Source organism: Alosa pseudoharengus, unplaced genomic scaffold (assembly GCF_046254945.1).
Source record: "Alosa pseudoharengus isolate Yale_2024_CS ecotype anadromous, Long Island Sound unplaced genomic scaffold, YU_APseudo_1.1 YU_APseudo_1.1_scf_20, whole genome shotgun sequence".
Classification (NCBI taxonomy): domain Eukaryota; kingdom Metazoa; phylum Chordata; class Actinopteri; order Clupeiformes; family Clupeidae; genus Alosa; species Alosa pseudoharengus.
The window spans coordinates 19,766,317-19,778,808 of NW_027468664.1; the positions used below are offsets into that span (position 1 = coordinate 19,766,317).

At 43.3% G+C, this 12,492-nt stretch overlaps 1 protein-coding gene across 2 annotated transcripts in view; it reads right to left on the bottom strand.

Annotated features, from left to right (window-relative positions):
- Positions 1 to 10,989, bottom strand: part of frs2a (fibroblast growth factor receptor substrate 2a) — a 47,033-nt gene extending 36,044 nt beyond the window's left edge. For both annotated transcript variants that reach the window (XM_076296808.1, XM_076296807.1), the window contains exon 1: positions 10,573 to 10,989. The gene's annotated coding sequence lies outside the window, so the exon portion shown is untranslated. The remainder of the gene's footprint in view (positions 1 to 10,572) is intronic.
- Positions 10,990 to 12,492: the final 1,503 nt, after the last annotated feature.

The following is a 12,492-nucleotide window of genomic DNA, read 5'->3' on the forward strand; positions in this document are numbered from 1 at the left end:
GGCCAAACATTCAGCGGATGTTTACGTTGCGGAGCACAAGCCCACGTCTCACTCCACACAGGGGGCTTTGCTGCCCGTCCCACTGCCTGGATAGGAGTGGAGAGAGAGAGAGAGAGAGAGAGAGAGAGAGTGTGTGTGTGTGTGGGGGGGGGGGGGGTGAAGAGCCAGTTAGCCTTCAACAAACTCAAACATGTGGCCCATTCTTTTACTCTGAGGATCAGGGTCTTTAAAAACAATAAGATGAAAAAGCCCTGCTGGGTCATCCTTGCGCGGTGCAGTACGAGGCTGCTCTGACTGAAGTTATATTGGATTTACAATTGCAATCTTTAGCACAAGTTCACCAAGTGCATTTTCTGTCGCTCTACTTCGCTCACACTGGGGCTGTTGGTGAACTAAAGATTTCAAATTAAATTATTCAAGGTCAGACACAGCGAAGCTGCACCTGCAACATTCTTGCAGAAAATGTGTCATGTCCTCTCCATCAATTTGTTCAGCTTTTAAAACAGCTATGTGAAATTCTGTAGAATTGGCTCTGTGCACCAGGTTTGTGCACAAATCGAATTGCAATTCTGCTTCCTGTTTGTTACCTCAATTGAAATGCAAGTGAAATTCAAGAATTGAATTGGAATTTAAGAGCCAGTTTAAATTAAATTCTGGAATTTTGCACAAGCCTGCTGTGCACTAGTGTAGTGACAAACTTCCATTTTTGTCTTACAGTGGGCAAACCAGTTTCCTGTTAGTTGTCATTGCTATCAAAAAGCACATGAAGATGAGTGCTTTAGTTGTACCAAAACGTGTGCTCAGGCACCGAAATTCCTGCCCCTTATTTTGTGTAGCCACTCTGCACATAGGCTGGCATTTTTAGGAAAAAGGTGGAAGCTAAAATCACTTTTATATCGACTTGAAACGAGCAGAATGGCACACAGCTGTGCTTGCATTGTATTAATACAGCGCTACACGTGGTACAATGTGGTATTACAAGAGAGAGAGCCTGGCGCTCGGCGCTAACTGAACTTACATTGTCAAAACGGCTCTTTCTTCACATTCTGTTGCCATTTCTAGATCATTTTTGAATGTAAAAAAAAAAAAAACTCCACATGGCACCTTTGAAGTGCCTTACAATCTAGCCTGTCCTCATTTCATCCATCACACATGTGCTCCAAAGTAAGTCTTGGCGCTAGTGTTCCTCTCAGGACCTTAGTCAGGTCCTCTCTGGAGCCACAGGAAGCACACACTGCATTTGTCAACCTGTGCTTTTGCTGCAACATGTAAAGGCCAGATAATAATGCTCAGGGGCTGGTTTCAACTCCAACCAACGTGGTTGCTGATCCGAAAAATGCCACTCGGTGCTCTCTGCTGCTCAGAGTCCAAAAGGACAGGCTGCAACCAAAGGCATGTTCTACTACTCTGGGTACTTGAGAGACAAGTAGGGCTACTGTGTGGGAGTGAGAAGAGTGACAACAGGGAGGAGACAAGGACAGATAGAGAGCGAGAGACGAGGGGTGGGGGGGGCATAAACAAGAGAAACAGAAAGAAAGGTTGAATGAAAGGAGAAAAAGAGAGAAAGTAATAATATAAAATGAAGGAGGGAGGGAGAGAAAGAAAGAAAGAAAGAAAGAAAGAAAGAAAGAAAGAAAAGGCCCTGGTATTCTCAGGCATGCATGTGTAACTTGCCACCTATTTCCCATTCACCTGACATCACAAGCAAATCCTGGTGGGAGAGAATGAGCCGACTATACTACAACCACATGAGATCCATACGGGGTAGGTGGGGACGAAAACAACAGTAGATATAGCCTACACTCATCCTACATGAGACCAGGACAGTATGCGAAAGACAAGAATCAGGCACAAAAGCCTTGCTTAGGTGATGTTCAGGAGTGAGAGTCTATGTTTGCGGGGTGACCCACCACTGTATGCAAAAATAGCAATCACAGAAGGTTTAAAAAGACCTATACATTAGATTTTGAGAAAAAAAGTCAAAGAAATACTCAAGAAACCCTGTAGAAGCATGGAAAAGAGGAACAAATTAAAACACTAATAAACTGATAACTTACCATTTGTTACGGTCACCTGGTCATGCAGTACAGTTCAGTGCAACAGATGCACAGCTGTAGAAGTGCGTGTGTGTGTGTGTGTGTGCGTACGTGCGTGTGTGCGTGTATCGTTGGCTGTTAAATACTTGTTAGCTATGGTGATGGCCACCTACAAACAAATCAAATCAGTGAACCTCAACCCAATAGCCTATTCCTTTGTACACAGTACTCTTTGTGCTCCTACAGCAATCCTTTTCTTAACCATACATCATTACCATGCACTGAACAGAAAAAGAAGGAAAGGAAAAAACAAAAAACTGCTAAGCATGTCATTCTCCATCGTCCCCCCACTATACACATGTATATAAAACACAGTTACACAGAGAAAAGCTGGGACGTTACTGTTGTTTACAGTGCCCCATAAAGACGACGTAAGTAGTAACCGCACGGACATTCTAACAAGTTACTGCAGAGCGGCACATTCCTACGCAAACAGCAGTGTCAACAGCGAATTGGATGAGAAACACATTACTAAGTAATTACACACCAATAACAGTAATAGGAGTGAAGTTCATTGCCTGGTTGGGAAACAGTTGGGGGCCAAGCCAAGCAAAATTGTAACCTTCGAGGCGCGTTAACTGGTTTGACACGTATGGGGGTCTTTATGGGCTAAGCTGCACGGTTTGCTTTTGAAGCTTCGCTCTGGAGCAAATTAGGGTCATTTGTGGGGAGGTGGGAGGGAGGGATTGGGGCGGGTGGGGGGGTGGGGATAGAAGAAACGTTTCTTTCGGATGATTCGACAACCACCACCAGGCATCAAAGCCTCGTGCAAAGTTTGTTGTTTTTTCACCCCCTCCTCCCTCCTAACACCAACCCCTTCTCCCAAACATCCCTTAGCCCACTCTCTCTCTCTTTTTTTTTTAAAGGCTCGTTTGAAATCACTTTGTGACAACTTCTCAGAAACGAGCCCTGCTTAGTCCATTTCATCCCCCTATGAAGCAATACCAACTGTGGGAGGCTCTCGCTTAAACCAACACAGAGGCCCAGCCAGTTCAGTCCAAACCCCCCCCTCCCCTTCCTCCTCATCTCCACACCCCAGTTCCAAGCTGGGGCGTTCAGGCCTCCCTCGCAGGGCCGCTTGGCTGCGGTGACTCAGACGTGATTCAGACGCTCGGCTTCGGGCCCTGTTTGCCGAGCCATCGCTAAAGCTGTTTGTTTTACGGGAGGCAGGGAGGGATCGGGAGGTCACCGACGCTGCGTCTACGCCGCCTCGACTTTGGGTCAGGAGGAGCACGGAGGGGAAAGGGAGGGGGGGGGGGGGGGGGGGGGGGAGAGGGACCAAAGGAGAGAGTGCAGACAGAGAGGAGGGGCACAGACAGGCTAACTAAGGAGAGAACGAATGAAAAAGAAAGAAAGAAAGAAAGAAAGAAAGAAAGAAAGAAAGAAAGAAAGAAAGGGCAGAAAGAGAAAGAAATAAAGAAAGACAGAGGACAGCGAGGTGGAGAGGGAGGGATGGAGGGAGGGAGTGAAGAGGCCCTGAAACAACTTGATCTCTTTGTCTGAAAGAATGTACAGTGGAACCATGTGGAATGTGAAAGCATTCGCTCAATACACACAAAAACGCCTCTGCTCAAAAGAATCCATTTGGCATCCAGGACGAGAGCTTAGCCTCAGAAGGGGGCGGGAGAAGAAAAGAAATCCATAGCTGCTACTACACTGCTACACAGCACTTTTTCTTAGCCATGCACGCAACAGTCTCGGAAGGTGTGCGTGGGGGGGGGCTAAATAAGCTCCATCTAATTACAGTTTAAATCTCTCCAAACCACCTCACTATTGCCTGAAAAGCACATACAGTGCCATTAGGCTTAGATGGGCTTTTCGAGCGCTCCCCACGCAAATAAAAACACTTAAATGGAGGTCAGTGAGTCAAAAATGCAACTTTGTGCTCACAACCTTCTTAATCCTTTTCACTGGCTGCACACTATTGCTGCACTATTTTCATATCGGCGGGGGCTAACAATAATAGGGAGCTGTTTGACAAGTCTCATAAATACAGCGTCTCGGCTACCCGGGACCTCGCACGGAAAGCACAATATCACTCAATACATAAAAGCCTGCTTTCTGCTCCCGCTCCTGGGTAGACTCCAATTTATGACATTTTGAGCGACCAGCATTCCAACTGCAGCAGTGTGTGTGTGTGTGTGTGTGTGTGGGGAGGGGGTAGTCTGAATCAGTTTCAGCGTGAATGCATCCTTACTATGAGCCAGCCTTCATTGTGTGGCTATCTGTGAGACTAATACAGCTTTCACCTCTGCTTTTTTCCCCCTTCACTCACTCTCACACACACACACACACACACACACACACACACACACACACACACACACACACACACACACACACACACACACACACACACACACACACACTCACTCACTCTCTCACACACACACTTCACTCTGTCTAACAGGAGAGGCCTGGCTTCTGAAGGTGCCGTCTGCCAGTAAGTGATGAGGGAGGGAGCTCAAATACCACATAATCAAAGGAGTGTGTCAGCTCTAGTCGGAGATCTCTGTTTACTTTTGAGGAAGAATCACAAGTAACTCTGCGTCCATTGATAATTGTGGAAAACACACACACACACATACACACACACAGCCCTTTTCAGCATGCTAAGTACAAGCAATGGCGCTCTGTCTTGATATGGAAAACCCACAGGAATTCTGATTTTTTTTTTTTATATATGGACACACTTCTCAGCAAATATAAATGGAGAAATGGTGTCCATTTACGAAAAGCTTTCAACTGAGGCACATGAGCAGAACTTTTTCCAACACTTATGTTAACTGCTGACAATACGACAACAATGACAACCAAAAAAGACAGGCAGGGCCCACTCACTCATTTTACTATATCCAATGTCTGTAAAGAGTTTACTTTTTTCTGTAGGAGAACCATGTGCGAGGTTGTGGAGTTACACCTCATTCTGGCTGAAGGAAAGTCATGCTGAAATGAAACAGGGCAAAGAGAGCCAGCATGTCCTCCGTAAATTCTCTCAGCCGAGAGGTATGTGCTGAGGAACAGACCCAGTGGCGGGAGGAGGGAATGCCAACGGATTCGTACAGTTTGCCGTCATTTGTTTAGTCTTATGCAAGAGACATTTCCTGGTTCTTTTTTGGCGGCGCACGACTCAGATCTTCCGAGCCCGCAGAGGAGAAGGCTGAGGGTTTTCCTTCCCCGTCACGGCACAGGACCGAACCAAACCAAACCTGAGCCGAGCCTGGCTCTCCATCCCCTGCAGAACTGACAAACTGGGGGCCATTACCAGCCTACCGTTTGCCACTGGCCAGGGGAGCAATACATCTCAAATGAGCCTAGCGTAGTGTAGCCTCAGCTCCTCCACGTTATCTGGAGTTCAAAGGCATTCTGGATGGTGCCCACAGAGGGAGATACACCTCGCCGGCCGGCATCATATCAGATGGCAAAGAGGCCGCCTGTTGTGTCATCCATCCACTATCGCACCCAGGCCAGAACGATTTACGCGTTAACTGTAGTGGTCTGTCCTTCATTCCGAAAACAAGACAAGACAGTGTTGTCTTGGAGCATCAGAGGAGCATTTGGAATCATTCTCAGGGAATCAAAAGGTGAGGGGGGGGGGGGGTGAAAGAGAAACAAAAGTGAAATAGCACAACTAAGGGTGGCAGTGGCCTGCAAATAAGACAGTACAGTAATTCTGAGGCAAACAATTAACAAAATCGGATTTTCAGGAAAAATACCACCACTGTGCGAAATACATTTCATTTACACTAAATTTGCCACAGACACACATGGCTCAGCAGTTTACCCGCCCGCTAGCTGATAGAGTAAAATTGTGTCAACTTTGGGTTATCCACAAAAATTAGCCACTCAGCTTCAGCCAGTAATTATGTCCTCCTCTGCGGTGAGCTCAAGCCAGTGGTAAATTCAGAAAACAAGGCATAAAACTCTACCCACCATGAAAGCCCAGGTGTTTGTATTGAACAACACTGAGTTGTTCGCGAAAGCAACTGTCTTAAAGTAGTTAGAATGGGGAGAAGAGGATCCAGGGTTCAGGGTAGCTGTTGTGAGCAGTGTGTGGCTTTGAAGCTGCTGCTGAGGCTGTGGTAGCCTCGCTTCGCATGAGGACCCCCCCTCCAAGGAGAGAGCCTGCTGACGCACATTCAGCTCTCCCATTAAACATTAACGCTGCTCAGGGCTGACACCGCTCCCCTGACACACACACACACACACACACACACACACACACACACACACACACACACACACACACACACACACACACACACACACACACACACACACACACACACACACACACACACACACACACACACACACACACACACACACACACACACACACACACACACACACACACACACACACACACCGTTTGACGCCTTCAGTTCACACAGACACCAGGTGCTTGATGCCATTTGACAAACACACTAAGAAAACTGCCTGTCACACTAAGAAAACCGCAGGTATACACGCACACATACACTCACATACACACAGACAAAGAACGAATGAACACACACACACACACACACACACAGACATCCTCATTTTAAACATTTACGAACACTGCACAATCCTGCAGCAGAAAAAAAACCCACATACACTCTAAAATTAAATCACTCTAAAATTAAATCTATGTGTCTTCTTATGCTGACAGGACCACTACAGGGAACCTTCCCAGAGACCGCAGCATAGAAGGTCGGGCACATGAAGACTGAAAACGAGAGACGCAAACGCAATCATCACCTCCTCGTGGTCACTGTCCCCACTCGCCCACCGTGCCACCCACCCACACACTCCCTAACCACCACCCCTACCACAATACACTTAGCCTGTTTCATAGTGGAGGGTGTAGGGCGCAGGGAGTTGAGAAGCTGCGCCCAGCAGTATAAATAGGGTGATAAGAATCTAATCGGAGCGAAGACTGACACGATGGCCGGACAAAAAGCGTGGCAGGTGGCGTCACAGAGCACGTCAGAGAGAGACTCCGCTGGGCGATTAGGCGGACCATAAAGCTCGGGGTGACTCACTGGGCAAACAGCAGCCACAAATCCATCAGGGGCCTGCTCTCCTGTCGGGGCAGGAAGATATTAAAAACAGCAAATCATTCCCACAATTGCAGCACAAAGCCCCAAAAACAGCCCAAAACAACCCCAAAGGCAGCTACTTGTTTAGCACTTAACTGTTTTAATAAGCCTGTTCAGATGAACTGAGAGCTAACGAGAGAAAAAACACCAGAGGTCTGCTCTTCTGTGTCTGATGTGCGCTCATGCTTTCAATTATTAATTTACAGTTGTGTTTTTGGCCTTTGTTAGCTTGTGTTCACGGTAACAAGGTTCATGTCATGTTGAGCCTGGGAGAGGTTATTGAGAGAAGAGACTTCTTGAATCGGGATAAACTGGACATGAGGAGAGTGATTGTATGCACCAGAAGAGGAAAATACATGAGCTCACATATGGGTTAACTTACTATTTAAAATGATTCTTTCATTGATCATGTTATAGAAATTACTGTAAAAGTACACTTATAGTATTTGCACAATACTACAAATTTCTTAAATTAGGTCTAGCTCATTTGAAAACTTCAAAATCAACTTATTATCTATATAACCTACAAAATATCCACAACACAATACTTGACTTCACAACTACAGAAAGGGTAAGAAACGGGAACAAGTAAAAAAAAAAGGATTGTAAGAAATGAAAGAAAGCAAATGGTGCTATTCAGAAACAAGGCCAAAACCATATGACTGCACTAGACTGAAAGGTACACACACACACACACACACACACAATGAAAAACTGTTGGCACACCCAATCATCCTTACAGCACGTAATTTAAAAACCTTGACGCCCTCGAGGCTTTACAACACTAGGGAATAACAGACTGACAGTTCCACTAACTACAAGACCACTAATGCAAGTAACAGCCTAATATATAAGGGGGCATTCAAAGTCATACCCACCATAAAAAAAGAACCCTTAAACTTCCATTTAAGGTTATCTTGTGAGAATAAGAGTTTGAGTCTACACAACGGTGGTTTATGATAAGGTGCAAGGCGAAGTGAGAAGTATGCGATGTATATAAAACCACTAATCATTCCATCTCATATATGTGTTAATGGCAAAAGTGTGTGAATTAATTTTGGGGACAAACACAAACAACACATTACAATGTCATCTCTGAATATATATTTCTGTAGCATTATTGGAAAATATTAATGAACACAAAAGTCCTTAAAGCGTCCACGTGGACATGTGATTATTCCACCAGTATTTTCCACTTGATGGCTCTTAAGATGATCATGATATGGTTTTGCAATAAACCACCATGACTCAAGTATTACTGGAGCCATTCTGTCCAAGTGTTTCTTGCCTACAGCATCTTTACAAATGCCTACCTTGCTGAGTCATATTTACTACAAACTATGATGTGACTTGCTCTGCGGTTACACACAATGTGAGCCTTGTGGTTCTCTTTCAGTGCCCTGATCACTTTGCTAGAACTTCCTAATGATTAGCTGAAAGTATCACATAGGAGAGACATGAAGGAAATTTGGGCTAATGTATATTTGCAAAGCAATCAGTGTAATTATGACGTGGCATCAACACAATGAAGCTATAAAGCTATCCTCATAGATCACATTTCACCAAGCAGATTCTCCCTTCTCACACAAAATGTTAAGCTATATGATCAAAGAATTTGGCTTGTTATGATACTAAATGGTCACGTCTTCATGGAATGACTTCCAATGCTTCCCTGATTGGGGTGCATTTCCCAAAACCATAGTAGCTAACTAATAAGATAGCAACTTTGTTGGTTGCAATGCAATTTCCCATTGCCAACCAACTAAGTTGCTAACAAATTAGTCTATGGTTTTGGGAAACACACCCCTGGCTGGTAACTAAATGGCTCAGAGACTATTTAAACAAGTAATTAGTCATGTGCTCAGACAACTATGCTCAAGTGTGGCAGGTAAGTCCATTCATTCTCCTCAGGCTCACTAATACACACACACACACACATAGACACACACAGACACACACACACACACACACTACATTCTAAAACAATAATGGACAATGTTGATGCACATACAATGTGTACAATCATTAGATATTGACAGTACATAAATTAATAGACCAGGCTATACTTTGTCTGGGTTGTAGAGCTCACGCAGTAAATTCATCCATGCAAGAAGATGCTGATGCTTGGTCGAAGTAAGTTTTAGAAACCACCCAAACTAAAACTCACCTGTTCACTACAACACCTTATTAAATTATTATTTTCAGGTAAACGCCAAAGAGTACACTGAACTTGTCTTTGTGGTCTCTCACCTGAAACATTACAGTTCGTTTTCCCAACCACATTAACGATTAGTGTGACCCAGCTTATTCTTCCTTTTAGCTACTCATCTAGTTTTTCCTAGAATCTATATTGCCACAGAACATTGGTGTAATGTCACATTAGACACTTTAGTTGTCAAGAACAGTATTTCATGAGTAGGATAATAGACTGAAAATACTACACGCAAGAAAGAAATGTATGACACGATGCAGACATTTTAACACAAATGTACAAAATGGTAATTATGGTAATCCAGTTTCTCACAGCATGTTTTAACTGGATTGTTATTCCCTGCGTTAAAAATCATCATGACACAAAAAAATGCCTAAAAGACGCAGCCAAAGTGCATGAATAACACATAAATGCAATGTAATGTTTCGTCAGATTACTAAATTCCAGCTCATCGTTGTGGTTAACACTGCCTGTGATCTAAACGGGTGCATCGCCGCTTATCCACATTCCTATTTTCCTAATCTACACCGAGATTGATCAGGCTACATCAACTCTGACCTCTAACCAATTAACACCCCAGTTTGCACTGCCGATATTATGTCCTAACGCAAGCGAGCTATTAAATACAAAGGCCTACAATAATAATAAAAAAAGTTGACAATAACAAATAACAAGGCCAAGTCCACATGAAACTGTAGGCCTACGATGCAATTTTAACATGGTGACAAGACATGGAAAGATTGAGGTCTTGGTTACTGTCCTATCTATAGCGTTAATTATTGGTAGCCTATGCTGACATCTGCTATACACAACAAATTCGGTAAGCTTGATTAACAAATTTCTGTCTGGCGCGCTATCTGGTTAACAATTTGCGAAGGATAAAAAGAAACCACATTTTTCATCAATCAGATCAGCCCACTCTGGTGCAGAAAAAATCTCGTAGTAATCGCTGCATAAACAAACAGCTGGCCAGCGCTTGCGATGCGCCGCTGGCCTTTATGTTAGCTATTAAAGACAGCTAACGCATAACTAAACATCAAATACCAAACATTATTTTCTCCTTTTACGCTACCGTATGTATTTACATTACAACTGTTAGCGAACATATAGACAACCATCTAAGTTATTCTATCTCCCTATAAAGGCAACAAGAAGTTCAGAAAGAGACTTTACTTACGATGTGGTAAGTTAATTTATCCGTCGCAGGAGGATGGATGCAACTGAAAAGGAAAACTTCCTCGAACCCAAAGTTTTTGCAATCAGATGTAACTTAACACACGTTAGCAGACAAGCTAACATGGGTTATTGGATTTGTTTTGGACTAACAGCCCATATGAAACTCTCTCACTCTTGTCCCAGAGCGCCAAAAAACAAACACAAAACTTCAAATACGTCCCATTCTACGGGACTACGGGATTCTAAACAGCCGACAAAGCCATCTCACAGTCCTCGGTCCTCTCAGTGCTCTATTTGTAGTCGACCGACCGCAAATATCCGATAATATTACTGCGTTTGTAAATAGTAACCAAACATATTCAAGTTAATGTTGTAGTCCGTCCTGCCTTGTAAATCGCTCGATCGCACAGCAACTCCTACTTCATTGCATTGGGCCTCGTTCTGGAGCTAATCTCTACTACAACTACATCCGGGTCATGGTAACTTGGAAAAGTGGGTGTTCCCAAAAGTGACGCTCGGTTAAAGTTACAGTGCTCGTTTCCAAGAGGGTATTCCAAGTACGTGGTTTAGTGATAAACCTTGGTAAGTTAACTCAGAGTAAGTGGTAAACCTCCTACAACAAGACCCTATGGCATTGTTTTGTTAGGCGAATGAAGCCAAACAGCTCTTCTATTAGGAGGTTTACCACTTACTCTGAGTTAACTTACCCAGGTTTGTTAGGCTACTAAACCATGTACTTGGAATACCCCTCTGTTCAATATTTTCAGCTTAAGTGGTTCTCAAACTTTTCTGTCATTCCCATTGTCATTCCTCACTTTGGAGGTGGGGAATTCTCAAGCCCCACCTGAGCCCAGATATCCCGGCAAAACTGTAACATTCAAATATTATTTTTTCATTTTGGTTCCGTTACATTTACCATCTCGGTCCGCTGGATCTGATGTTGTTTTAATTCATGTTGGTCTGTTTATGACTCCTTTGTTTCTGTGTGTCTAGCCTATTTTGTTTTGAATCTATGATCTTCCTTGTCAAAATGACAGGCATTATTAAAGATAGGCATGAACAAATCCTCCTGTTCATCCGCCCCACTCTCCAGCCCACTGATTTGACTGTCTGACATTTTTATGGATCGGTCCGAGTCACTGTGCTTGTTTTCCGATTGCAGAGCCAGAGTGCTATTCCAAGAATATGGCTATAGTGACAACGTGAATAAGTTCCTGTAAACCAAAAATTAAGGCATGCTTTGACTTGAGTTTGTACATCACAGAAAATACTCTGAATGAATAAAAACATTAAAAAGTATGTTAAATTCATGTTGATTTTAATTATATTCTGCTCTCAAACTGTATGGGTAGGCCCGATGACTACGCTGAAGCCACCTCATCCTGCCACCATTCTCTAAACCAGTTGATTCTAATTAGCACAACTGCACATCCAGATATGTCATTTTGACTAGTCAAAATTTAACTGTCTTTAGCCAAAATTGTTGATATTTGTTATGTTCATTCATTCCTGATAGTCAGATTTACATTAATTGTAGTGTGTGGTAAATGAAAGACCCCTCTATGATTTTGTTTAGCAAGGAAAATCAGTCATGTGGATATTTTTACTTTACAAACCCCACTTTCATCAGTGTTATATGCTTTCTAACTATATGTAATATTTGAAGAGTTCAGATACAAAACCCTCTTCAGTCTGACCACTTTTCTTTTAAATTAGCTTTTTTTATCAGGATCATATAGGTTTTTGCCTTTAATAGATATTTCAGACCAGGAAGAGAGTATTTAGCAGGTTTTGAAGTGAAATTATTTGATTAGTGTATATGTGGAGAGCATTGACTCACCATTGTCTTTCCAGCCAAACAAACAAAATATGGTCACACTCACTCCCAAAGTGTTTTGTTTAAGAAAACAAATCAAATGTA